Source organism: Phragmites australis, chromosome 23 (assembly GCF_958298935.1).
Source record: "Phragmites australis chromosome 23, lpPhrAust1.1, whole genome shotgun sequence".
NCBI lineage: Eukaryota > Viridiplantae > Streptophyta > Magnoliopsida > Poales > Poaceae > Phragmites > Phragmites australis.
In genome coordinates, this window is record NC_084943.1 from 19,859,414 (window position 1) to 19,873,336 (window position 13,923).

At 40.6% G+C, this 13,923-nt stretch overlaps 1 long non-coding RNA gene across 1 annotated transcript; it reads right to left on the reverse strand.

Annotated features, from left to right (window-relative positions):
* Window positions 1–7,433: 7,433 nt before the first annotated feature.
* Window positions 7,434–9,251, reverse strand: LOC133906350 (uncharacterized). Its single transcript, XR_009907760.1, has 3 exons — window positions 8,953–9,251; window positions 8,050–8,604; window positions 7,434–7,729 (listed from the first exon to the last, which is right to left on the reverse strand). It is a non-coding gene; the product is annotated as an uncharacterized LOC133906350 (long non-coding RNA).
* Between the last annotated feature and the right edge of the window lie 4,672 nt (window positions 9,252–13,923).

The following is a 13,923-nucleotide window of genomic DNA, read 5'->3' on the forward strand; positions in this document are numbered from 1 at the left end:
TGACCACGACATGAGCTACAACTTAGCACCACCACTTGTGAACTCTAATTTTGCAGGTAGTGGTCATGATTTCAGCTCAGCTTGCACCACCTCTGAGTTAACTCCCAACAAGAACATACATTTACCTTTTTGTCGTGGTGTCCATGGAGGTAATTGCAGCTGATCTCATTCCCAACGACCATCCAACTCAAACACTAGAAGGGAATCACAATTATGCGTCAGATCTTGGTCTTTCTTTCCAAAGCTATGCAGCAAACCAACCTGTACAACTTGATTTAGTTCTTCATTTTCCTCCTCGAGTTGCCTTGGGCTAGCACTAACTACTTTGCACACACCTTCACTCTGCTACAAAAAAAAAAAAAACTACCCTAAGTTGGTTAGCCTATCCTTCTCATTACTTAGTGCTTTTATTATACGCAGGCGGCAATGCCAGCCATGGGTCTATTTGGTGGCAGAGCCAACCTTCTTGCTTCTGAGTGACAGAGTGTAACACCCTACTTTACAACCAAGCCTATTTATTTGAAAAAAATAGGAAATTTTGACAGTATTTCCTCTATAGAGAGGTATAACTGACCAAAAAAAATATCACAGGCAGACAGAAACAGATATAACCAGCATATATATAGAGTCCGCCACGACGCTACCAGCGTCATACCACAACATAAACAAAAACAAATGACGGACCATCAGACACACCACTTGTATACACCGGTTGAGCTATCGACATCGTGATAAGTTAGTGTGTGCAGCTACCGAGATCCATCCCCAAAATGCACGTCAACATCCAAACATACCTGTAAAGAAAACACGGGTGAGATTCGAAAATCTCAGCAAGTGAAAGGTACTTTAACAAAAAGCTATTTAGCCACAGTTGAATGTGCTAATAATTCTAAATAAAAACTAGTAACGAAACAGACCGCCAACACTAGGAAAAATAGTTATGACTAAGCAAGTCCAACGATAACATTAAACATTTTAATATTCGGTTGGTATAAGCCTTCAGAGCTGCATATATATCTATATACAAGCTAACTAAAGGAAATAAGATTTGATGTGAATAATTCATTGAATTTCACAAGAAGCCATAACCATGCATATGATATGCTCTCCTCACCTTTACCCCTCCACGGGTAACGTAAGGGTCATGTATATGATATGCTCTCCTCACCCTTACCCCTCCTCGGGTAACGTAAGGGTGTGCACATGATATGCTCTCCTCACCCTTACCCCTCCTCGGGTAACGTAAGGGTGTGCACCGTATCCCTCCTCGGGTGACATACGGTACTGTACCGGTACGGTCGCGGCCAGAAGACGACGACAAACTTCCAATGCATGAGATGTATATGTATGACGTGCTTCAAGCATAACCAACATAACTTCCGGAATATGCTTGAGACTTCAAAAAAACATTGCATACAACACTAATGAATAACTGCAGAATGGCATATCGTGCCTACTGCACTTCATAAATCAATCATCGAGTAAACTTCTGGAAACGTAAACAACATAGTACCCAGCTCAGAATCAGTCATTCAGATTAGATGAATGCACTGTAATTAAAGAATGTAGGCAACCCAATATTAGATTAAAGCATAGTCATACAATACATTCACTTGCCTTTACCGACGATGAAGAAAATTCGATCAAGAACACCCGAAAATAGTACTACCTGTACAGGCATACTATTAGAACTAATATACATTTAAAACACATAAAATATGAAGCGTCAATTCTACATCTGAAAACGTTGCGTATACGCCTACATTCCGAAAAACTGAACAGACAATTGTATCACATGAAATGATACACTATTTTCAATTCAGAGTCGAACTAAAATCTCACTAATTAGACTTCGCTCTGATGATCGAAATAAATACTTCGACTCGGATATCGTATCTTCAAATCAATAATGATTATCGAAACGAAACAGACTATTGATCACATTAAATAATACGACAGGAATTGATTGATTTGATTTAGTCCAACCACAAACATCTAAGAATTACTGAGGAATCACCTTCGAATGATTGACGACGAATCCGACGAAAATCCGAAATTTCCAACTTTTCCCCTTTTTCCCTTTTTTTTTCTTTTCTCTTTTTCTTTTCTCTTCTCTTTTGTTTTCTTCCTGGCTTCCTTCTTCCTGCGCTGGCTTCTTCAGCCAGCGGACTGGTGCTTGCTTCTTCTCAGTGGCTGGCATGGAGTGAACACGACGGCGGTGCAGGCGCGCGACGCTCGTCAGCGGCGCTACGGCGTCGTGCTGGCGGGAGCGACGGCGGCCGGCGGCGCAGCACCCGGCGGCAGCAAGCGGTCAGCGTGGCGGACGGTGGCGCAGGCACGCGGCGAGCAGCGGCAGCGACGGCGCGCAGGCCGGCGACGCAGGCTGGGCTAGCCCGGCGGACGGCGAGCAGCCCACAGCAGCGACGGGCTCGGCGCGCGACACACACACACACACACACAGAGAGAGAGAGAGAGAGAGAGAGAGAGAGAATGCAAACGCGTGAAGATTCTGGATGGGACCGATCCATCCAGTACTTATCCCCTTTTTTATTTTTTTTTTCAAAACAACGAACGGTCTAGATTGATTAGACTTGCTACGGGTCACAAAATACCCGGAACGGACATATGAATAGCAAAACGGGTTCGTCTCGATGAGATGAACGCAACCACGGTCTCCGATCGGCCATACGAGCCACGGATCAAAAAGTCAAAATTCGGTCAAATCTCTCTCTTTTTTCGTTTTCAAAAAATTCAGTATTACATTCTCCCCCCCCCCCCCCTTAAAGGAATTCGTCCCCGAATTCTGCCGCTTCAATAGCAATTATGAAATGGAGGTAAAAAAAATATTTCAAAACTTATGACTCACTAGTCTCAAAGAGCTCAGGATACTCTTTGCGCATTTGTTCTTCAAGTTCCCGAGTTGCTTCTCGTTTTGATTGATTTGTTCAAAGGACTCTCACAAACTTGATAGTCCTCCTCCTCATAACTCGCTCTGAGGAGCCCGGAATACGTATCGGGTGTCACTTTACGATCAGATCTTTCTCTATCGTGATCGATTCAACATCAATTTTATGCTCAGGGTCTCTCAGCTATTTTTTTAGCATAGAAACATTGGAGACATAGATACTCCACTCATCGAGCCTGGTTATTCAAGATAGTAAAACCAACCGCTTACTCGGGTTGTGATTAGAAATGGTCCAATGTACCTCGGGCTAAATTTCCCAGAGGTACCAAAACGTACAATACTTTTGGTTGGCGACACCCCAAGAAGAACATGGTCGCCAACTGCAAATACTAAGTCTCGTCTCCGGACAACTACATAGCTCTTTTGTCGACTCTGAGCAGTCAACAAGTTCTGATGTATTTGGTACACCTTCTCTAAGGTTTGTTGAACCAAATCCGGACCAAGTAATGATCTCTCTCCAACAGAATCCCAACACAAAGGGGAAACACACTTTCGACCATACAAGGCCTCAAAAGGAGCCATCCGAATACTTGCTTGATAGTTATTATTATAAGCAAATTCTGCTAAAACTAGGATACAAATTTGGAATCCCGATCTGAAATGATCGATTTTGGCACACCATGCAACCTCACTATTTCCCTGATATACAAGGGAGCCAAATCATGTGCCGAACTGGTTGTCTTCATTGGAATGAAATGTGCAGATTTTGTAAGTCTATCCACGACAACCCAAAAAGCATCTCTGCCTCGAGGTGAACGAGGCAACCCAACAACAAAGTCTATAGTGATATGTTCCCATTTCCATTCTAGGATTTCTAAGGATTGCATTAATCCTGCAGGTCTTTTATGTTCAGCCTTTACTTATTGGCAGACACCGCAAGCTGCAACGTACTTAGCAATATCCACTTTCATCCTTTTCCACCAAAATTTTTTGCTTTAGGTCTCGATACATTTTGGTTTCACCTGGATGAATAGTATAAGGAGTCCGGTGAGCTTCTCTCAATATATCCATTTTCACATCTGCTTTCTGTGGTACACAGAGACGTCCTCTAAAGCGTATTGCACTATACTCATTCACACTAAACTCTTTTAATTTTCCTGCTAAAATTCTCTTTTGAACTTCTAAAAGAAGACAATCATGCTGTTGAGCTTCACGAATATGCTCAGGTATAGTAGACTAAATAAACATTTGAGTCCCCTTCTGTATTGTACTAGTAAAACAAAAAGAAATCTTCATCCGGCTCAAATCCAACAATATAGACATTACAGTTTTTAGAAACACCTATTATGCTAAGAGCATCTGCTACCACATTTGTCTTTCCTGGATGATACTGAAATGTCAGATCATAGCCTTTGATTAATTCTAACCATCTTCGCTGTCTCAAATTCAAATCTCTTTGACTGAAAATATACTTGAGACTCTTATGATCAGTGAAAATATCGCATGACTCACCATACAGGTAATGCCTCCAACTCTTCAAGGCAAAAACCACTACAGCCCATTCTAAGTCATGAGTGGGATAATTCTGTTCATGAGTTTTCAATTGTCTAGAAGCATATGCAATTACCCGACCTTCTTGCATAAGGACACAGCCAAGTCCAATTCGAGAAACATCAGTGTAAACTATGAAACGCTTACCACTCTCGGGCAAAGCCAAAATAGGAGCGTTCACCAACTTATTCTTTAATGTTTGGAAACTGACCTCACATTCATCAGTCCATACAAATGGAACACACTTCTCGGTAAGTCTAATCATAGGCTTTGCAATAAAAGAAAACCTTGTATAAAATATCGATACTGGCCAGCGAATCCAAGAAAACCCTGAATCTCTGTTACATTGGACGGTCTTTATCATTTCGTTGCCTTCTCACTTTTAGAAGGGGAAACGAATCCAAGAACACACAACATTTCTGTTAATACTATACAAGCTAATTATGAGACACTCTCTTCGACTAGTTCTAAAACCAAGACATTAGTTGCCCAGAAACATCCTTTTTGGTGGATGCAATCACACCAAAAATATTATTTGGCTAACTCCACAAACTCGGGTCAAAACCCCAATAGGAATATAAACCTTCTTCGCTTCAACTTCAACTCTTTCACAGGGAGGATCAATTTAAAATCTTTATGGTTCAGAATTAAAGAAACATCAACACTTCACCTCTTCTACCAACATCACTAACTCCAAAAAAAATACAAGTGCGGGTAGATCTACACAAGAGACAATCACCACGTTAAGATATAAACCTCTAGTTGGTCATTCTCATCCCGATGTATCACCAAGTCTAGAAGGGGTGATCAAGAGATTACAACCACTTGCCTAATTCAATCCTTCTAAACATCTAACGACTTATCCTTCATGGTACAAGTTTAGACTTGCACTTTCCAACTTGAATACTAGAACACTTCCATCCAGAGGCAGTTGGACCAATAGATAAATTGTGTTGACCGGTACGTTCAGAAACATGCCAAACTGGCATACTAAGGAACTTCACATCTTGCTCACATTCCCATGCCAGTCATACTATCGGTAAGCTACACCACAACTTCTTCAAAGTAAAATTGCATGCAAAAACATCCTCCTCAAAAGTTGAAAAGACATCGGTTAATCTAACCGACAAGATGATCACTGCGGAAGGCTCATGGAGAGGGTTGAAAATATAACTTCTGAAAACTCAACCCTGTTAATCCAACTCCAATTTAATTATTTTGCGAATTTAGTTTAGCAAGCATCATTTGCAACACCAGGTTTACCGTCAACGGGTTGAGCGTTAGCATATAATGCTTCTCTCCGGGTCCTTAGAAGGCATACCCTCTCCGAAACAGCAACAAAACTACAAAGATACACCCCAATGGTTCATCCTCTTTCACAACACTCCTTTAAACAGGAGAGCAACCCTTAGCTCCCAAACATAACTTTAATTTCAGCACTTAAATTCTGGAATAAACTCCACTATTTACAATGCTCTTCCCTCAAACCAGAGTTTAGATAAAACCGATTTTAAGCTATTCTCAAAACACGTATTGACATCTTAGCGACCAAGCACGTAGAGTATCGCTTTATGTAACAGCAGATATTTACTCCCAATAGGAACAAACTTCCAGTATGCAAACCTACCCAGACACTTCCTGGCTAAAACTTCAGCTTAGAGAATAAACTGGAGCAACAAACACAAACCTGCTCCATTGCGGGAAAATCTTAAGCCAGGATCTAGCCACTTCTTCAGATCCACTCAATTCATGAAATCTAAGAAAGAAAGTCTCAAAGCAAACCACATACCAAGAACCACTCGAAGAATTGCTACAACAGGCTCTAGTGATACCTCCGGTTACTTAGCCAGGAAAGATTCAAATAACCCTTATCTTCGGAATCTACTCGGCGAGTAGAATTTATCAGACTCAACTACCAACTCCCATAACGACACGCCAACATAGCACCTCATAATGATGTTATAGGCCACAATTTTTCCGACAACCTCTAAACAACACCAACGCCCTAGGCGTCACTCCACTAGCGTCACTACGACGCGAATCAGTCACTGCAACGCAATCGATGACTCCAATTCCCATAGCCAGTGGACTCTTCCACAAAGGCTAACTTAACAAAATAACTACCTCAAATAATCATTTCACAACATGCATGGATATTCCAATTACAAAAGATTATTCTCAGATATTTAAGAAACTGACACGTAAGATATGTAAACATCTCAACTTAAACACGAGATGTTAACTAACCCTCAAAACATCAACAACTAGGGTACAAGTCTAGCAAAAGATTAGAAAAAACTCCCAGAACCCTATTAGGATCTCACTATCAACACATCTTCACACAATCGGTAAAAAGAACGCCCCGACTCCATGGGAAAAAGAAATCCTACACCATTCTAATGGTTAGGTTGAAAATATTATCACCTTATCTTCTATGGTAAGGCACACATCGATCCATTTCTCCGACATTCCGAGAACGAATAGTTAGAGTCAACGACATGGGGGCCAGTCCATCTCATACCCAAAATATTCGCTCTGTATGTGGATAATTGGATCGTAAACCTAACTCTTGGTCAACCTCACCTGGCAATGCAGAAAAGGCATCATGGGGGCCCTCCACTTAACCCATCTGCAGTGCCATACAACAATTATGCTATTGATCCTCTGAAGCTTCTCAGGTTCTAATGACCAAGGTAACCATTTTAACGCCCTGACAAATTCACCATTCCACGGGAACTGACTCCAACAACTTAACAATATAGATCAATGATAAAACACTAAAGAATACGTGGACAATCAAACAAGTAACTTCAATAATATTTATTTGAGATAGTGAACATAAGCGAACAAAGATAAACAAGACGTATGCAATGCAATGCATCCCATACCCATTCTATTTGTGCAAGTGTGTCAGGTTCATCATTCAATTACCTAGGACCTAAAGCCTAGGCTCCGATACCAAGCTATAACACCCTACTTTACAACCAAGCCTATTTATTTGAAAAAAATAGGAAATTTTGGCAGTATTTCCTCTATAGAGAGGTATAACTGACCAAAAGAAATATCACAGGCAGGCAGAAACAGATATAACCAGCATATATATAGAGTCCACCACGACGCTACCAGCGTCATACCACAACATAAACAAAAACAAATGACGGACCATCAGACACACCACTTGTATACACCGGTTGAGCTATCGACATCGTGATAAGTTAGTGTGTGCAGCTACCGAGATCCATCCCCAAAATGCACGTCAACATCCAAACATACCTGTAAAGAAAACACGGGTGAGATTCGAAAATCTCAGCAAGTGAAAGGTACTTTAACAAAAAGCTATTTAGCCACAGTTGAATGTGCTAATAATTCTAAATAAAAACTAGTAACGAAACAGACCGCCAACACTAGGAAAAACAGTTATGACTAAGCAAGTCCAACGATAACATTAAACATTTTAATATTCGGTTGGTATAAGCCTTCAGAGCTGCATATATATCTATATACAAGCTAACTAAAGGAAATAAGATTTGATGTGAATAATTCATTGAATTTCACAAGAAGACATAACCATGCATATGATATGCTCTCCTCACCTTTACCCCTCCACGGGTAACGTAAGGGTCATGTATATGATATGCTCTCCTCACCCTTACCCCTCCTCGGGTAACGTAAGGGTGTGCACATGATATGCTCTCCTCACCCTTACCCCTCCTCGGGTAACGTAAGGGTGTGCACCGTATCCCTCCTCGGGTGACATACGGTACTGTACCGGTACGGTCGCGGCCAGAAGACGACGACAAACTTCCAATGCATGAGATGTATATGTATGACGTGCTTCAAGCATAACCAACATAACTTCCGGAATATGCTTGAGACTTCAAAAAAACATTGCATACAACACTAATGAACAACTGCAGAATGGCATATCGTGCCTACTGCACTTCATAAATCAATCATCGAGTAAACTTCTGGAAACGTAAACAACATAGTACCCAGCTCAGAATCAGTCATTCAGATTAGATGAATGCACTGTAATTAAAGAATGTAGGCAACCCAATATTAGGTTAAAGCATAGTCATACAATACATTCACTTGCCTTTACCGACGATGAAGAAAATTCGATCAAGAATGCCCGGAAATAGTACCACCTGTACAGGCATACTATTAGAACTAATATACATTTAAAACACATAAAATATGAAGCGTCAATTCTACGTCTGAAAACGTTGCGTATACGCCTACATTCCGAAAAACTGAACATACAATTGTATCACATGAAATGATACACTATTTTCAATTCAGAGTCGAACTAAAATCTCACTAATTAGACTTCGCTCTGATGATCGAAATAAATACTTCGACTCGGATATCGTATCTTCTAATCAATAATGATTATCGAAACGAAACAGACTATTGATCACATGAAATAATACGACAGGAATTGATTGATTTGATTTAGTCCAACCACAAACATCTAAGAATTACTGAGGAATCACCTTCGAAGGATTGACGACGAATCCGACGAAAATCCGAAATTTCCAACTTTTCCCCTTTTCCCCTTTTTTTTCTTTTCTCTTTTTCTTTTCTCTTCTCTTTTCTTTTCTTCCTGGCTTCCTTCTTCCTGCGCTGGCTTCTTCAGCCAGCGGATTGGTGCTTGCTTCTTCTCAGTGGCTGGCACGGAGTGAACACGACGGCGGTGCAGGCGCGCGACGCTCGTCAGCGGCGCTACGGCGTCGTGCTGGCGGGAGCGACGGCGGCCGGCGGCGCAGCACCCGGCGGCAGCAAGCGGTCAGCGTGGCGGACGGTGGCGCAGGCACGCGGCGAGCGGCGGCAGCGACAGCGCGCAGGCCGGCGACGCAGGCTGGGCTAGCCCGGCGGACGGCGAGCAGCCCACAGCAGCGACGGGCTCGGCGCGCGACACACACACACACAGAGAGAGAGAGAGAGAGAGAGAGAGAGAGAATGCAAACGCGTGAAGAGTCTGGATGGATCGGGTTGAGGACCGATCCATCCAGTACTTATCCCCTTTTTTATTTTTTTATTTCAAAACAACGAACGGTCTAGATTTATTAGACTTGCTACGGGTCACAAAATGCCCGGAACGGACATATGAATAGCAAAACGGGTTCGTCTCGATGAGATGAACGCAACCACGGTCTCCGATCGGCCATAAGAGCCACGGATCAAAAAGTCAAAATTCGGTCAAATCTCTCTCTTTTTTCGTTTTCAAAAAATTCAGTATTACACAGAGCCTACCTTTGATGAAGCCAAGACTGTTAAGAACTAAGTACTAAGTAGTATGCAACTTATCTTGGAAGACTAACTCTTAGACAACAATATAACTCAACTCTTTATTCAATACTACAAACTCTATTCAAAAAGAAACTATTCTTCTTAGTGGTTACCCTACTACTCACTCATCAGCCCTATCTATGACTCACCATGACAACACTAAGACCCTAAGACACACCATGGCAACCTTGCCATGCTATCTCATCTATGCCTCATATGGCACTATATGTCTTGGTCCTCATTGTGGCTTCTACTTGAGATCTTTTATGCCATAGTATGGTAAGTGAAGGGGATCACCCATATTTATAGGTGCTCATGGTCATTGGAATATTGCAAAGTGGCACATTCCACACACTTCTTAGAAAATATCCAAACTCTAGAAATTTTCTCATCCTTATCTAAAGTCTAGATATTTCCTACCATGCAAAAATATCTATGTTCTACACATTTCTTTACTTTGTCATGAAGCATGGCAACTCATATCCAAACTATTCTAGTGAATTCCAAGTATGCATTGCTACTTCAATAGTGCATGCATAAGTTCTATGGGAAAACTTGCATGGCCAATGTTCTATAGATATTAGATTTCAGTGTCTGGGAATTATTTGGTCAAGGGAGTCTGCCATTTGGGAGAGAAGGGGATACTCAACCAAATCATCAAACATGAGAAACAAATATGGAAACAAGAACGAAGAAAAAAATGTAGAATAGAAACTATTGATCTATGTAGTAAACTATTATCTTTTTTCTTTAACCTCACAAATCATGTCAGTGGAATCCTGAGTCAATTTGATGTTAGCCTTTTCCCTTAGTGTTATAAATAAAGTAATACAAAGGGTCCAATATACATTAGCTATGTTTATTCCTTGCGAAAGGATGATTATATTGTGATGATGAAAAGAATTAGTAAACTGATTACATATACAAAGAAGATAGTTCAACGTGTCACTTACTGTACTTCTATTTGACAAATTTTGATACTAAAATTTGACTACTTAATTCCATATGTTAGGGGTTTTTAACTGAGTTTGATGTGACGGGGAAGACCTATTTGTGTATCAATAGCTCTTTCGAGGTTTTCTTTTAGCTTTTTATTTGCTAAATAAAATTTATGAACTCATGTTTTTCCAAGCTTATGTTTTCTTTCTTGTTGTAGCCGTACAACTCAGAGGATGTTATTTTTAAGATTTTAATGAGCGGATGGGTAAGATAGGTCACCATATACAGTTGTACCATAGCCATTGGGTTTACCCTGTAGTCACAATTGTTGTTGTGTTCGTGATGGTGTTGATGGTTATGGGTGGCCATCGAAATCAAAATGCTAACGAGAAGACTTTAACCGAGTTCAACCAAGCGTTGGCAAAGGCTCAACCTGATGTTGAAAAGCTAAGGGTAGCCCACAACAAATCTGAGATAAGTGGCTTCAAAAACGGTTGGTATGGTTGTTTGTCTCAAGTTTTGTAATTTTGTACATTTGTGAGTGTTGCTTCTTATAGTCTAAGGCGGATGGTCAAATTTATGATGCTTGTTTCCAGTTGTGTACTGGCGATAGAAACCGCTGGACTTTTGGTATAAAGACATTGGGGTGAAAAGATTGTTTTAAGGGTTAAACATAGCTGAAATACACTTTTTTGGAACTATTCTATTTGGAATGTTGTACCAATGACTTTGTGCTATTTGGAATTGAACTTGTATGCGCGTATGCTCATATTTGTCCTGATAGTATTGCTACTCTGCGAAATTGTGTGCAAAATTGTCTATGTTTTGTTGTGTTGCCATGCCTGTTGGAAGCATGTTTTGTTGTGTTGCCATGGTTGTTGGAAGCATAACTGCTTCAAGGCCGAAGTAGTTGACAATGGAGTTCATTGTCTGGATCTTCGCTTCTAACATTGGTGATTCATTTCATTCCAGATTTTAGTTTTGTCACCTAGGGTAATTATTTTTCTCCTTTTTCAATTGTTTTTCTATTTTTAGCTTAGTTATTATTTTTAGCAGTAACAACCAGCTAAAATTAGTTGGTCCACCAATCTTTAGTGGAATGTCACACTCTATTGTTCTTCCACTACAAAATCTAGTCTTTACACTGCTCTACTTTATTTAGTGCTGAATGTGGATTTTTTTTCTCCTTTTAAATTACTTGTGAGTTAGCATATTTTTTATGTCCAAGTTTGCCATGTTGAATAACTTGAGAAAGCATTGAATTATTTGTTGATTTTCTTCATCTCAGATTCCATCGGTAGAGATATACTACCTCCATTCAGCATTAGATGTTGTTTTGGACTCTTGTAAACAGAACAAGGCAGTGATAATTAGCATTGGATTGGACCTGTCTGCCCCTATTCAATAACCCTTACTCACTCTGTTTACTCTATCGTCTCATTCACCATTAATCTAGACCCAAGTCCCAACAACTCAAGGGTCATGAACGGGGTTAGCCTCGGTTGTCTCGAGCGATGGACCATGCTCATGCGCCTCTTGCCTCGATAGGAGTTGCATGCGTCCGGTGGCCGAGCAACTCTCTGTGGCACTGATGAGCAAAGCCAATGAATTTCCTTGCTTGTTGGGTAGCAGAGCAAGCCAAACCTGAGTGCGACCTTACGGAGTAGCGAGACGAGAGCCTGAGCACGGTCGTGTGGTGGAGGTCATGGTCGAGGGAAGCCAAAGTGGCGACCAAACACATTACGCTAGCAAGGCTGACGGCAAGGATCAATGTGGCCATGATTACTTTTAAAATCCCATTTTCTCGCTTGACCTTAGTTTGGTTTGTTTCATCTTCTTGCTTCACTTTGGCCTTATTTTTCTTTTCATCTTTAGTCCTGACATCATCGTGTATGGATACTTCGAGTTTGTTTTAGGAACCAAACGCTCTTTAAGCTTTGCGTTCAAATGTACCAGTACTATTTGGTGCCAAGTGTGTTTGTAGCTAATGCAATCATACATGCACAAGTACACACAGAGGTGTGGTTTATTAATTCTTCTTGGAAACATAAGAGTATAGTTGGGAACATTGGAATTGATTTAGAGTTGTGACATTTATATTCACCAGCTTTTAATAGGGGCTATTTGAGGAGAGGATGCATTGAACCCAAGAACGACATCTATTTGAGAACGAAACAAAAATCCTAAAACGGCATTAAAAAAGAATGGATGTAGTATCACAATATTTGGGTGCCAGGCGGTTTTACTTGCCGCTCACTTGCCTAATTTTATTCGTGCGTCCCCCTTTTTGTAACATTTTTTTGGCTCATGTTACATTGCTAGCTAGGCGAAACTGCAAAAATCTAGTCTAGACTTTGATTTCCCCCTTAAAAGTTTAATGTTAAATTTCCCCTCGCCATTTCTAGATGTTATGAAAATTATCCCTGCAGCTTGTTTTCATGCAAGTTGTATTTGCATTAACCCTTCTATTCACCGGAGAGAGCTATTACAAACCTATCTAGTTTGGCAGACTAAGGGTCCATTTGGTAGGGTTTTGGACTCTTCAAGAAACATTTCGGTTTCAGACTTTTTCTGAAAATACTTTTCTGGTGAATTAGAATCACTTTGTGAATCGTTTGGCTAATTGGATGAATTCTTATTCACAAGAGCGGATGACAGTTGTAAATGAGAAGGAAATAATTTAGAAATGAGAGAAACCACATGTTAGCTGATTCTCAAGAGAGGATGACAGTTGTAAAAAAGAGAAATGTTTCTTCCATTTTGGATTTGAATCACTTGCTCAAAGCATCGTTTGATAGAGATTCCACTGATTGTGACTAGAATCGAAAACATTTCCGTTTATCTCATTTTGTATTCAAATCACTTGCTCAAAGCACCATTTTAAAGGGATTTCACTGATTCGGGCAAGAACCCGAGATGTTTCTTCCATTCAAACGGGCCTTAAATCGTCTACATCAGTGCGACTTGCAAGAAAGTGAGTTGTAGGGTGATCTTCAAAACACTCGAATATGATGAGAGCAAAATGGAACTTCTTAACTTGCAAGGCAAAGAATATTTGGGGGACTGGGGACGATATTTTGCCATACGGGTGCTTAGAGACCGACTTTGTATCAATATTACAGACCTAAAAATGGCATGGATATATGACGGGACTCATTACTGCTTTGGCACAACAACATGACTCTTTACTGCTTTGAGATTGGAGGATTAATCTCTGTTTTTTTTACAATCCCTGG